The sequence below is a fragment of the Camelus dromedarius genome, chromosome 16, assembly GCF_036321535.1.
Source record: "Camelus dromedarius isolate mCamDro1 chromosome 16, mCamDro1.pat, whole genome shotgun sequence".
Classification (NCBI taxonomy): Eukaryota; Metazoa; Chordata; class Mammalia; order Artiodactyla; family Camelidae; genus Camelus; species Camelus dromedarius.
In genome coordinates this window covers 32,781,306-32,794,808 of record NC_087451.1, presented here as the reverse complement: position 1 = coordinate 32,794,808, position 13,503 = coordinate 32,781,306, and positions in this window count along the sequence as shown.

The window sequence follows — 13,503 nt, the reverse complement described above, 5'->3', positions numbered from 1 at the left end:
CCCTTCCTCTGGGAGTGTCGTTTCTGATCTGGGCTCCTGGCCTCCGATGATCCGCTCCCTCACCGCGGCCCATGGGTGGTTCTGTCTTTGTCCTCCTCCCTCCGAATCCAGCTCCCATGAAAACTTCTGCTGACCTTCCATCTGTGCAGTTAAGTAGCTGGCACTTCTCCACAGGGAAGGGTTCTTCAGCTGAGCCTGGGTCCATGTCCTGTGCGATCAGAATGGACCTCTGGGCCCGTCTCCCAGCCCCGGTCTCGTCCAGCACCTGGGCTTGTCTGAAACCAGGCAGCTTTCCTCTGGGACCCCTTCCACGGGCCCTCCTGGGCGGCTGGGGCGCGGAGCAGGGAAGGCAGGCCCCCCAGCAGGCAGTTCCGTGGAGGGTACGTGTAGGGGCAGATGGGCTGACTTCAGCCTCTCTTAGTGGGAAAGGTGGTGAGGACCCCTCAGGGGATGAGGTGGGGAAGACTGCTCCGGCTCTGAGATCACACTGTGTGTGGAGGGGAGGGAGTGATTCAGAGAGGACCCAGATTTGTTTACAAAGGTGGAAAGAGTTGGCCAGGTTCCGGTTGGTTTCACTCCTGGGCAGGAACTTAAATGCCCATTTGCTCAGTCCTTTATGGTAAAACCTTTCCACATCAGCTCATTTGAATCCTCAGGGCTGCCGGGTGGAAATGTGGGCAGGACCTACCTTACTCTCTCCTTTCCAGAGCCCAGATTCCAGAACCAGACCATTTAAGGGTTAGACAGGGCCTTCAGGGTAAGTTACTGGTGTAGCTCTCCCGCCCCCTCTTACAGGTAAGCTGACTGACTCAGAGAGGCCACGGCTTCTAGAAGTGGCCACGCCAAGACGGGCCAGGCTTCCTCAAGACTTTTAGCAGGTCCCAGCGGCCTGGATTGGACAAGCAGCGGTGCCCTGACCCTTGGCCACTGGTTTAAGGCTTTGCAAGGGGATTGCCAAGCCCATCCCTCCCAGGCTTGGGAATATTTCTCCCCAAGCCACCAGAAGCTATTTTCTGACACTGTAGGGAAAAAAATGCTTCTGTTGGAACGGGGAGAAAGGTTGCCGGAAGGAAAAATCAAACTTCACCCAAACTTCTCCTTCAATGTCAGATTGCACCAGCCCCCTCCGGGATGCAGACACTTTTTTCAGTTGTTCTTTCTTTAGTGATTCAAACATTTGTTCTTTCTGGTTAACTTTAGTCTCATTCCCCACAAAATAAAACGAGATGCTAGACGCCCTCTTCCCTGGACCGCATATCAGCCTGATGTCCTCACTCCTCTATGTCCAGGCTAGGCAGTGCTCAGTGCTTTTCCCGCCCTTGTCATTGGAGCTGGGAGGGCCCAGAGGCCACCAACCTGGAGCAGTGGAGTCGGGGGCCATGTGAAACCCTGAGTCATGTGTCTGGGGCTCTAGGGCCACCCCCAACCCCATTCCTGCCCAGCCCAGCTTCTCCTGGTCCCCAAGTGACTTGAGACCACAGAAGCTGTCTGCAGACACCCAGCCTGCCTCTGGACACCCCCCCCCATCATAGCCCCTGTGTCCCCCTGCTGTGGTTCTCCACATGGCCATTCCCAGATGCCCCTGTCTGCACACCATGGGCCTTCCTGGCCATTTTTCAGTGTCCAGCCTCAGTTTGTCCTGCTCTGCTCCAAGGTGAAGCCAAACCATGGTGCAAGATGGCCCCTGCCCTTCTCACGAGGACCTCCTGCCACCACCTGGACCATGGAAGGCCACTGAGCTGGGTAGAGCTCACCTGAGGCCTGGACAGATAACACCTCGCTTCAGGGCCTGGGGGTCCTGGATCCAAGTCTCTCTGGACCACCACCCCTCACCTTCGGTGACCTAGGTCGCATCAAGTCGCAAGGTGGGGGTGGGGCTGCATTCTCAGGGATCAGCTGAGAGTCCCTGGCCAGATGGATTGGGGTCTCAGCCTCTCCCAGGACTGAGACTTGCGGGACTTGTGGGAAGTCCCTCAGATAAGTGGCACCCAGGGCTGAAGTCCAGGGTGCCTCGACAGTGCTGGTGCTGCTGTCCTCATCCACGACATGCTGTAGCAGGTCCTGACAGCCACCAAGGGAAGCAGGGGCATCCTGGGGACCTGATGATGCTGGCACCAACGACAGAGACGTGCACACTGTGAAAATGAGAACTCTAGTGTCATCTTGGCTTCATCTTGCCCTTGGGTACCAGAGCTGGCTTGTCCAAGGGGCCCGCCTCAGGTGTGCCCCCGGAGCTCACCTCTGCGCGCTGAGATGAGGAAGGATGAGTGCCCACAGCCCTCCAGTGCCCTGCTCCTGCCCCCAGCAGCCTGTGCCCTCGCCACTGGAGTATTTCTCCAGGGCTAATTTGGGTGAACAGGCCCCGCAGACAGTAGGACTGTACCCCTAGTGTGACCCCTTTCCCCACTCAGATCCTCGTACTGGGCTGCTCAGTTCCAGGAGTGGAGTATCACTTACTGATGGAAGGGAAGAGGGGAGCTCTGTGCACCCCAGACTCCTCTTGATCTAGGTTGGTGGCCCCACGATCCCTCACAGTGAATAAAGGCACTAATCTTGCTTTTCGAGGTGATGGTCTCGAGGGAGTTCTAGCAGCGCCAAGTGGCCATAGGGAACAGCTTGCAGTGAATGTGGGTTTTGTTCTCAGTTTGGGGGCCTACAGGTGGGGCTCAGGGAGGAATAGGCTCCTGAAAGATGCAAGCCTGTTGGGATTCAAGAATACCCATGGCCCTGCTTCCTCTGGTCCTTGGCCAAGCGGAGAAGACAGTGGTCCAGCTGCATCACAAGCAAGCCTTACTGGATGGAGAACCAGAACAAGCCAGGACCTGTCACAGGTGACGTCAGGCAAACACCTTGGTAAACTGCACACCCATTTCTGTCAAACCATGTAGCTCAAAGCAGAGTAGTTCGGTTTTCATAACTGCTCAGAATTAAATGACTTTGTTCTGGATGGGGAATTACTACCACTGGATCCCTGTGTGTTCATTAAGAATTTATTAATATATATTTTTAATTCCAACTCCATGCCTTCTAGACCCGCAAAGACTGTTTGATTCCAACTAAATTATTTCTTTCTTTCTTTTTTGGGGAGGGAGGGAATTAAGTTTATTCATTTTTAAAGGAGGGAATGGGGATTGAACCCAGGACCTTGTGCATGCTAAGCACACACTTCACCACTGAGCTATAACCTCCCCCAATTCCAACTGATTTATTTCTTGGTTGGGGATTTATTCTAAGGGGAAACCAGGTGTCCCAAACCAGCCAAGCTTGAGATCACTGTCTCCCTGCCCTCTCCTTATGCCCGCAAACACATGGCCTGGTGATGTTGGGGTGAGGTAAGAGAGGGGACCCACCTTTGTCATAATCCTGCAACTGCCTGGCATGTTGGGGGTGGAGGACACTGTTAGGTGAAATTCTGAGCTCGTGGGAAGGCAGGCTGGAGCCAGGGAAGGATCAATATCTCCTCTGGTCAGGAGGACCTGCCAAGTGCCATGCCCAGCATCCAGTTTACCTGCACGGCTCCTGGGCACGTTCAGGGGACCTCACAGCTCCTATAAGAGCCAGAAGCAGGTTAAGGGACTTGCCTATGATCACACAGGTAGTAAGGGTCCATCCGCCCTCCAATCCATTCTCATCAAGCCTAGCACTTCTAGCCCCAGGGGGACGTGCGGTGGTCAGGCTTAGGTGAGAGCGGCCAGACTGTTTCCTGTCTGCTGTCTGCGCTTGCTCCGGGCCCTCCGGGAAGCTGCAGCCCCCGCTCCCAGCAGCTGCACGAATTATTTAGCATCTGCACCGGCCCTGTAATGCTCTGACCTCATCCTCTTTGGGCTCAGTGCGCAGCTCTGACCTCTGTCTCCTTGAGGAAAGGATGCTGTTGTGCAGAGGCTGGAGCAGTGGGTCCTGCTGTGGGATGCAGGTGACAGAAGCACCAGTAGCCTCAATGAAGGAGCTGCAGGCCTGAGGCCAACTGCCTTAGTAGCAGAAGGCAGCTCTACAGAGGAGAGGATATGCCCCAGGAATCAGACGGCCACGGGTTCAGATCCTGGCTCTCAGTTATTAACTTTGTGACCCTGGGCAGCTCTCTTGACCCTCAGTTTCCTCATCTGTAAAATGGACATACTAACACAACTAGTGTTGAGCTCTTCACTCCATATAAGTTACCCGCCAAGGATAAGCATCCAGGAGCTAGCTGCCCCGTGTTTCCTGCCCAGGCATGTTGGTCTCCAGGCCAGATTTCACCGTTTTCCGCCCTATTTAGGTGCCACATCTTGCCGTTCCTCTGCTGTCTCCCAGGCACCCGGTGCCCCGTAGGTGGGACAGCGGGTTGCTGGGATTACAGAGGGCCCGCTAAGGACAGGGACAGACCCCTGGTAGGGACCAAGCCTCCAGCTCTGCCTGAGCCCTGGAGTTGCGGTCCCCAGCAGTTGAGAGAGGTCTAGAAACCACAGGGCAGGTCTGAGGGTGAGCCCGGACTCAAGGTCTGGAGCAGAACTGGGTGGAGGCAGGCCCACCGCCAGGCTGTGCCTGGAGCGGAGGCGCTGGAGCGGGTGGGCGAGAGGGGCCGGATCCTGCCGCTCCCCGGCTCGCCGCCCCCGCCCCCGCCCCCGCCTCTCTGGCCCTGCCCTCCGGCTACACACGCAGACGCCCCACTGTCTCCCACGCACCTGGGAGGTGGGGGTGGGGACCAAGCCTCGGGCGCTCCCACGTCACTCTCCAGCGAGGACCCGCCCCCAGCCCCCAGCCAACCCGGGGCCGCCTCCTGCTCCCCACCCCCAGCCCCGCCCCGCCGTCCTTGCAACTTGATCCGCGCCGCGCGGCCGCCGGCCCGGACCCGCTGTCTCCTCCGGTGCTGCCGGCTGCCGAGACCCCGCCCGCCAGGCTGGGGCCGGCGGGACCTGCCTTCTCTCCTTCAGGGCCCCGCCAGGCCCAGACCCGGTCCTTCCACTCAGCCTCCCCACTCGGGACCTTTTACCTGTCCCCTAGCGGCTGCGAGCCCGGGACTCGGGCCAATACTACAGCGTTCATCTCTGTATCTCTGGCTCTGGGTGACGGGGGCGGGGGACCAGGGAAGCTGGGCCCTGTTTCCAGGAGAAGAAATCCCCCTGCGAAGCTCGCTGGACTCATGAAGTTTGGATGGGTGGGTAATGGAGCCCCGGGAGCCCACCACTGCCTTCTTTCTGCCTCTAGGACCGGTTTCTTAGACTTGCATACTGACCTTTGGGCCTTGATCATTCTTGGGGGGGGGGGGGCTTGCTGTGCACTGTAGGATACGGAGCAGCGTCTCTGGTCACTATTATAAAGGCGTCTCCCTCCTTTGAAACGTTAGTTGCTTATAGAGGCATGGGACCCCCGCGGCTTCCCCTACCCCAGCCCCTGCTAAATAAATGCAATTCTGAGAACTCCGAATGAGATGTTCATGGTGCAGACTGGTGTGCTGCCACTGTTTACGGTTTTTCCGTGCGTGGCTCATCCTTACAAAACATGCCATGTCCTGCAGAGCGGACAGTAGAGACCTGGGAATAACATTTGACTGGTTCATTCCGTCATCCTTGGTTCTTCATCAATGTTTATTGAAGGCTGTTTCCTGCCATAATTCTCATCGACATCAGTTTCTACACCGAATTCTGTCAGGCGCACAATTCTCCTGCCACCTCAAATCCGTGAACCCCATCTCTGCCTGTCACTTCAGCCACGGGTCAGGTGTCTCTGGGGGGAGCCACGCACTGTCCGTGTGATTTCTACAGCCACTTTACCACATCGATAAGGTGCTGTCATTCTCTGGGGCTGCAAGGACAGTCACCCACAGAGTGCGTGCGTGCGTCCATGTACCTGCACTGGGGGGTGAGGCCTTACCTGGGAAAGGTTGTCGGATTGGAAAGTGGAGCCACAGGGACAGCCTGGATGGGGGTGAGGGAGTCTCTCCCATGGTCATAATCCAGCAGGGGAGTTCCTGAGTCATCGGAAGGTCCATTCTCCACGGGGACCGGTAAGGAATCGGGTAGATTTGTTTTTTACTTTGCCATCTGCCAAGGTACCACAGACTGGGTGACTTAACAGAAATGGATCATCTTACAGCCCTGGAGGTTGGAAGCCCCAAATCAAGGTGTGGACAGGGTTGGTTCCTTTAGAAGCTGTGAGGGAATGATCTGTTCCCGGCCTCTCCTTGGTGTGCAGACAGCCATCTTCTCCCTGTTTCTTCACCTCGTCTTCCCTCCGTGTATATCTCTGTGTCCAAATTTCCTCTTTTCATAGGAGCAGCAGTCACATGGGATTGGGGATCACCCTCATGATCTCATTTTAATTTGATTACTCCTGGAAGGACCCTCTCTCCAAATCATGCCGCATTTGGAGGTACTAGGACGTCACTGTATGAATTTGTGGGGGCATAATTCTACCATAACATGTGATCTGGTCTTGGACAAAGTTGAGGGGAGGGGGCAGTACCCTGAGGTGGCTTGAGGAAAGAAGTCCCAGGAAGAGACCATGTATGTAGCCTTCAGAAGCACAGTCGCAAACGCGGCTGTTACTGTTTCAAGTACCCCTGGGCAGACTTCCTTTGGTTCTCTCTGGGATGGGACACTCCTGCTTGGGAACTGAGACTCCCTGGCACCACCACATTGAGATTTTTCTTTTCTCCTCCAGGAAAGCAGATGGCATTAATAAATAAATGGAGACAATTATCTCTCTTGTCCATAAGCCAAGGACGTTGCGATCCCCGTGCCCCTTCCCAGATAAGGGCTACTGATCTGGGTCAGGGGAGGGCTGGCACTGAGCAAGCACCAAATGTAAAGCCCCTCTGTTTAGAAGGATGCTGCCTTGTGCTTCATGGGTCAATAAGAGAATAAACAAAGGGCTGCCCCTTTAGCATTCCAAGTGTGGTAAGAGAGCTCTGATTAAACTTGCAAGTGAGCCCACAGTCACCCCCTAGGAAAGCTATAAAAGCCATGGGCATCTCCCCACCTTGGGTCTTGTAGCATCTGCCACCCCAGGTGTGAGCAGCACCTGCCAGCTCTGAGTCCAAGACCACCTGGGAGGGAGGTTGAAGAATCCATCTTCCAAGGAGCAGAGCCGGCAGGCAACAGCTGAATGCAGTGCCATCTTTGTACTGGAGAGCTCAAGCGACAGCCAGTCCTTCTGACCAGTTTCAGGCTCATTGTGATTATAAAGGAAATTCAGCCTTGCTGGGCAGGAGGGAGCGCCTCCACCCTGGCATTCCCGGGGTGAAACGCACTGAGGCAATGTCTTTTCAGATGGCCATCCTGCCTCCGCTGTCTTAGTGGTGACCACAGGATGGATTTTTGGCCATCCTTGGACGGTGGCATTGGAGTACAAGCCAGGCTCCACTGGGGCAGCAGGGAGGGGGGGGACTCTGCGGACAGAGTCAGGACCTCCTGGAGGGATCTCATTTGGTTCGATGCTGACCTTGGAAGTTCCAGGTTTTATCTTTCTAAGAGTCGTTAGTTTCTTAGACTAACAAACTCTCTCCTCTGCCAAGTTTCAAACCCTGAAATCTTCTCCATTGCCATAACCTCTGTCCTTTCCACCTTCTGTCCCACCCTCTCCCTGGGCTTCCTTCTCCTCACTGGGCTCTCCCATCTCCCAGCCCTCTCCTCCCTCCCAATCCACAGTCACAGGACACAAAACTGAACCCAGTCCTCCAAGTGCCTCCAGGCAAGCCCATCCCAGGCTGCACAGTCTGCAGGTGAGGATGCTGCCGGCCACAACCTCACTAGTGAGCAAAAGATGGTCTGAGCCACCTTACCTGTCCCTGTTAGTCTAATCTTAACATAGCTTTGGAAGAATTGGATCTCCACAGTCATTAGTCATCTTTCTGTTGCTCTGCAATGCTTTAACAAATATTTCTGATGCTCAGGGATGCAAAGGCATGTGACTGTGGTGGCAGTGAACTCTCCACTTGGATTCCAGGGCCCTCCTAGACGAGACACTTGCTCTAATGCCCCAGACCTCTGGGAACCCAAGGGGGGATCCTGAGACTGTCTGGGGGGTGGGGAGAAGCTGGGGCGTTGCTGATCTCCATTCCCCTGTGCAGGTACAAGAGAGCTCTTTAAATCCACTCCCACCAATTCATTTCATTCAACTAATATATATTGCGTTGGCCACCACATGCAGGGCACAGCCCTGTTGCACCCTATCCTATCTTATCCACCACCTCGGAGCACTGGTAGAGCCCCAGGCAGCCCACAAGTCCTGCACACAGTACCGTCTCCCAGACTTGTCTGATTGCAGGCGTCCCCTGGGGCATCTTGTTAAAACGGCAGATTCCTGGTCCCCAGCCCAAGAGAATCCTGATGCAGGAGGTCTCAGGCGGGCCCAAATCTATGTTCACAGCTAGTACCCTGGGACTCTGGGGGGGAGACATAGGTGGTATACCACCCCTGCCCCGACCTCACGGTCCTACAAAGGCTACTTGGGGGGGTTCGGAGGAGGTGGGTGACTGGCGGGCAGGGGAAATTTTCAATCAATCATCTCCTCATCTCTTTGGGGACTGCGGTGGGGACAGAGTGGGTAGAGCAGAAGAGGGAAGAGTCAAAGGTTCTCAGGCTGGTCCCCCAACACCTCCCGTGACTGAGGACTCAGTTGGGGACAAGATGAATATCCTTCTGGAGTTTTCAAGGGCCCTGTCCAGCCATCTCCCAGAATTGCTCAAGGGGGACAGAGATCAAGTGGGACTGAGAAGGAAGGTGCAGGGCTGGGGTCCAGGACCCAGGGTCCCTGTCCATGCTGTGCCCTGTGTCCGAAAGAAGGGAAGTGCCGGCCCCTCCTCACCCAGGCAGCTCAGATGTTTGCGTTGATCTGCGTACGACTTTCACCTTTGTTTTCCTGTCTTTGTTTCCATGTTTCTCACTAAACCACAAGCTCCTGGAAAGAAGAATTGTCATATTTTTAATCTTCGTATTCCCATCTTTGGGCCCAGTGCTTGGCACAATGCAGATAGCCATTAAATATTTGTCAAATAAACCAGCAAATGGTGTCTGTGCATAGAGTGCCCCCTGGTGGAGTCAGAGAGTATGTCAGGATCTTGGATGTCGGGGGCAGCAGTCAGCCTGGAGGAACACGTCCCGGCTCTTTGGTTCAGGGCAGCCTGTCCAAGTGTGAGGTCATGTGGGGCTGGGGTTGGGGTAGGGGGTCCCTGGACAATATCTGGGGGGAAGGGATGGGCTGAACCTTTGGAAGACACAGCTATCTTGGATAGTGAGGGGCACGTGGGGAAGGGACATCTAAGGCGTGAGAGAAGGTGCAGGGAAGAACCAAAAGAAGCATGACCTGACAGGCAGAAGAGGGAGACCAGGAAGCCTGTTCTGTTGGTTTCAGATAATTAGGAAGAGGCACACACAGTGGCCCTTTGTACTCTCCCCTCAAACGTGGCAGGGTGTGGTGATGTAATAAAGGCACTGGAGATCGCAACCCCACGTGGAGTATGGACACTAGTGGGTATTGCAGTTATTGTCTCCATTTTACAGATGGAGAAACGGAGGCTCAGAGAGGTTACTAACTCAGCCAACGTCATACAGCTTGTGAGTGGTAGGGCTGGCCAGGCAGTGAGAGCCAGATTCTCTGCTCTCAATCACTCTGAGCATCCATCCACCCATGCAGCCATCCGCTCCTCCATTCAGAGCCACCTTTACAGATCTGAACCTGTAGAAGGATTGGGACCAGCCATGGGCTTTGTTCTCATGTCGAGTCTTCCTGTTTGAGCCCTCTCCTTCTCAGGAGAGCTTTGGTGGTCCAGGGGTTAGAAAGTAGCTCCCTGAATCGAGCCCCCGGCTAACTTCTGTGCTTCCTGCACCTGCTCCTGGGCGTGTCCAGGGTCTGTCTGAAACCTCTCTTCTCCCCCCTGCAGCATCCTCTTTCCTCCCTGTTCCTCACAGTGTGAATGCCATGCCGGGGCTCCACCCAGATCGACTGAGGCAGAATCTAGGGGTGCAGTTGGGTAGGAAAAGGGGGAGGGAGGTTGGGGAAGTGCTTTAGGCAGGAGTGTTTTGTTAGCAAACTCCCCAAGGGATTCTAATATGCAGCTAGTGTTGAGACCCCTGCAAGCTTCTGTATAAACACGTGCGGTGAGTGAGGTTGGGAAGCGGGTCAGAATTATGCCTTTCTCTGCTTCACCCCGCTAGACCCCTGCTGGGCTGTGCTTTCTTCCCTCCTCCCCCTTCCGCCCCACCCCCACATACATACTCCCATGCACTCTGACCCCTGAAACTGCCCATGACAAGAGCTGAGGCTCCAATTCTCTAAAGCTGGGAACCTCAGTGGTGTTTCAAGTGTCATCCTTGGGTCCCTGTAGCCAAAACACACACTCAGAAAGGGGTTCCTGTCAGCAGGGAGCCTTGGGGTGGTGCAGCCTCGAACCCAGAGCCTTAGGGTGGAGAACATTGCCAGGCGGGGAGGGCAAGGGGGCAGGGGATGAGACCTGCTTCCCTGCCTCTGCCTGCCACCCCACATGCAGCCTCAGCTCTGCCTCTCTTCCAGAACAGTCCAAAGAAGGCAGGAAGTGGAGTAACAGCCTGCTCACTTTACTGAGACAGCGAGATAGTCCCAGGTTGGCCTCAGAGCTGGCCGCCTGACGGCGCATCTGAGCCCGTCCTGGTCTCACTGGCTGCAAACCAGGAGTCTGAGAGACCCCAGAGCCTGAGCTCCAGTGTCCCCCATCCCTCGTGGGTGGCGTGGCCTGAGGGCTGGGCACTGTCCTGTTTCCTTCTCCTGCCCTTCCACCCCTCCTCCTTCCATCCCCTCCTCCACCACAGAGGGCCGTCCTACCTCTCTGAAGCCCCCACATCCTCTTTCCGTCCTCTTCCTTATTCTCGGTCTACTGGCTGGGGGATCTGGAAGGATCAGTGCCGCACCTGAATACATGGACAGAAACTTCTCCACTTCCTGACTTGCAGAGATGGGAACAAATTACCTGCCCCAGAAAGCCGGCAGTTCTGGTAACCACCAGCAGATGGAGATAGCGGCTACTCGTGGCTGACCAGTTGCGACTTTGCTTGGGTTGGAAGGGGAGCATCTCTAGTCAACGCCACACTGCGCTGTTTTTTGGCTGAATAGTATTTCCTAGCTGCAGACACCTTGGGAATTGAGGCCAGGACTGTTGGACCTCCCAGCACTGCCCCCAACCCGCCTGCTCCAAGTCCAGGTGGCCATCTAGTCCACCCCAGCTCCACTGTCCAGCCCCTGGTCACTCCCCTCCCCACCACCCTGAGTCTCTAGGTTCTTCATGTGTCCCCTTGGGGCCACTCGAAGATGGGAGAGACAAGCAGGGATGGGCTGGGATGGAGCCAAGGTGGAGCCAGGAATCTGGAGTTGGAGCAAGGAAGATCCTAGAAATCGAGGCTAGGCCAGGGCAGTGCGTCGATCTTGCCTTCAGCTCTCCTGACAAGCAGCACCCAAAGCACTGCACTCAATTCCTAGGTCCCCGGAGAGAGAGAAGTAGAGACACCCATCCCCTCTGCTGGAAGTTTTTAATGACAACTTTGCCACTGATCTGTTGGCAGTCTTCCCTGTTTCCTCTCACTTTGTAGGAAGGAGGCAATGAGCTCTCTGACGCAGGAGCATTTGACCAGGAAGGGTCTGAGGCAGGGAGGGGCAGATGAGGGGACAAAACACAAGGAGAAAGGCATGTAGAGCTCAAGATGATGGGTGGGGTGGAGGTGGGGAAGAGAGAGGATCTTGGGTTCATATTCACAATGGGCTTCAAATTTGCTTTTTAAAAATCCTTTAAATTTTTTTAAATGGAGGTACTGGGGATTGAACCCAGGACCTCGTACATGCTAAGCATGCACTCTAGCGCTGAGCTATACTCTCCCCACCTAATTTTGCTTTTTAAAAATTTAGGTACAACTTCCCTTCCATAAAGTTTACTAATTTTAAGTGTATAATTCAATCAGTTCCAGTCAATTTACAGAGTTGTACAACCATTACCAGAACCTAATTTTAGAACATCTCTTCAGACTTAATATTGACGTTATTTAAAGTAAATTTCTCCTTAAAGTCCCAGAGTTTATGAGACTTCCTCTGCTGGGAGGGAGGGGAGGCACCTTTCCTGTAATTCTACACCTGAGTCCCATTACCAGCCCACACCATGAATTAATATTTTTGTAAATTTTGCAGTCTTTTAAAGAATAGTCTTCCTCTTTCTTTCTTCCTTCCTTTCTCCCTTTCTTTCTTTCTTTTTCTTTCTTTCTTTCTTTCTTTCTTTCTTTCTTTCTTTCTTTCTTTCTTTCTTTCTTTCTTTTCTTTTCTTTTCTTTCTTCCATCCTTCCTTCCTCCCTCCATCTTTCTTTCTCTTTCTTTCTCTTTCTTTCTTTCTTTCTTTCTTTCTTTCTTTCTTTCTTTCTTTCTTCCTTCCTTCCTTCCTTCCTTCCTTCCTTCCTTCCTCCCTCCCTCCCTCCCTCCCTCCTTTCTTCCTTCCTTCTTTCCTTCTTTGCTTCCTTCCTTCCTCCCTCCTTCCTTCCTTCCTTCTTTCCTTCCTTCCTTCTTTCCCTCCTTCCTTCCTTCTTTCTCCTGTGTGTGTTGCATGTCAGAAGCCTTGATTTGTTAAATGCTCTAATTTTCACTCATCTTCTTGGGAATTCCTTCATTTGGTAACCATACTTCCTTTGGTAATAGCCCAGAAACCGGAAGTGGGCTTGACATCCCTGGGTCTCGGGGCAGCACAGGAAACCAGACAGTAAGGAGGGAACACATCTGGCTCCATCTTTCCTAACAGGCAGCACATGTAATACTGAACCCACTGCCTTGGAACAGGGCTGGAGACACAACTGCGTCTGTAGTTAGTGCTCCCCTGTACAAAGTGCTGTGAACCCTTGGCTTGCCCATGGTAGCCCTTCGAATCACACATTCTAGCAGCTTCTGGAAGTGTCTGCGGGAAGGTTGCTGTGGTGTGTGTCAGATGAGCTGTGGGGTCGGGATGGTTATAGGGGAGTTGGGAGGGAAAGGGGAAGAAGTTTCTATCCTCAGCCAGTCAGAAACGCACAAGTTCAAGCTCAAGGCCAAATGTGTCCCTCGAAGCCGAGTATTAGAGGTTTTTGAATGGACCGCTTGCTGGTTCCTCCTATCCCTACCCTTTGTCAGCCCAGGGGCAGGAGTCAGAGGGGACTGTTTTGCCTTTCTCTGCGTTCTTCTACAGAGAAGGAGGCCTGGGGCCACCTTTGGGAAGGAGCAGGACACAGAAGGTGGTGGTGGTGATGGGGGGCGGGGGGAGCGAGGACTCCCTGGCAGTTTGGGTTCCTGTGGTCTCAGTTGCTCAACTTCCTCTTCCCCATCAGCAGTTTGGATGCTTTCCACTGCCTTCTTGAGGCCCCTGTCTCCCTGCCGTGTGTGGTCACCACCCTTTGAGACATCGTCTGCTGGACGGAAGTTTGGGGTTTACAATGGACAGATGTGGGTTCGTGCAATTAAGTTATCTCATCTTGCTGTGTTGCAAGGAGCAGAAATGAACACATGTACCTGGTGGGAGCTGAGGACATCAGAGCGTCAGTGATGTGC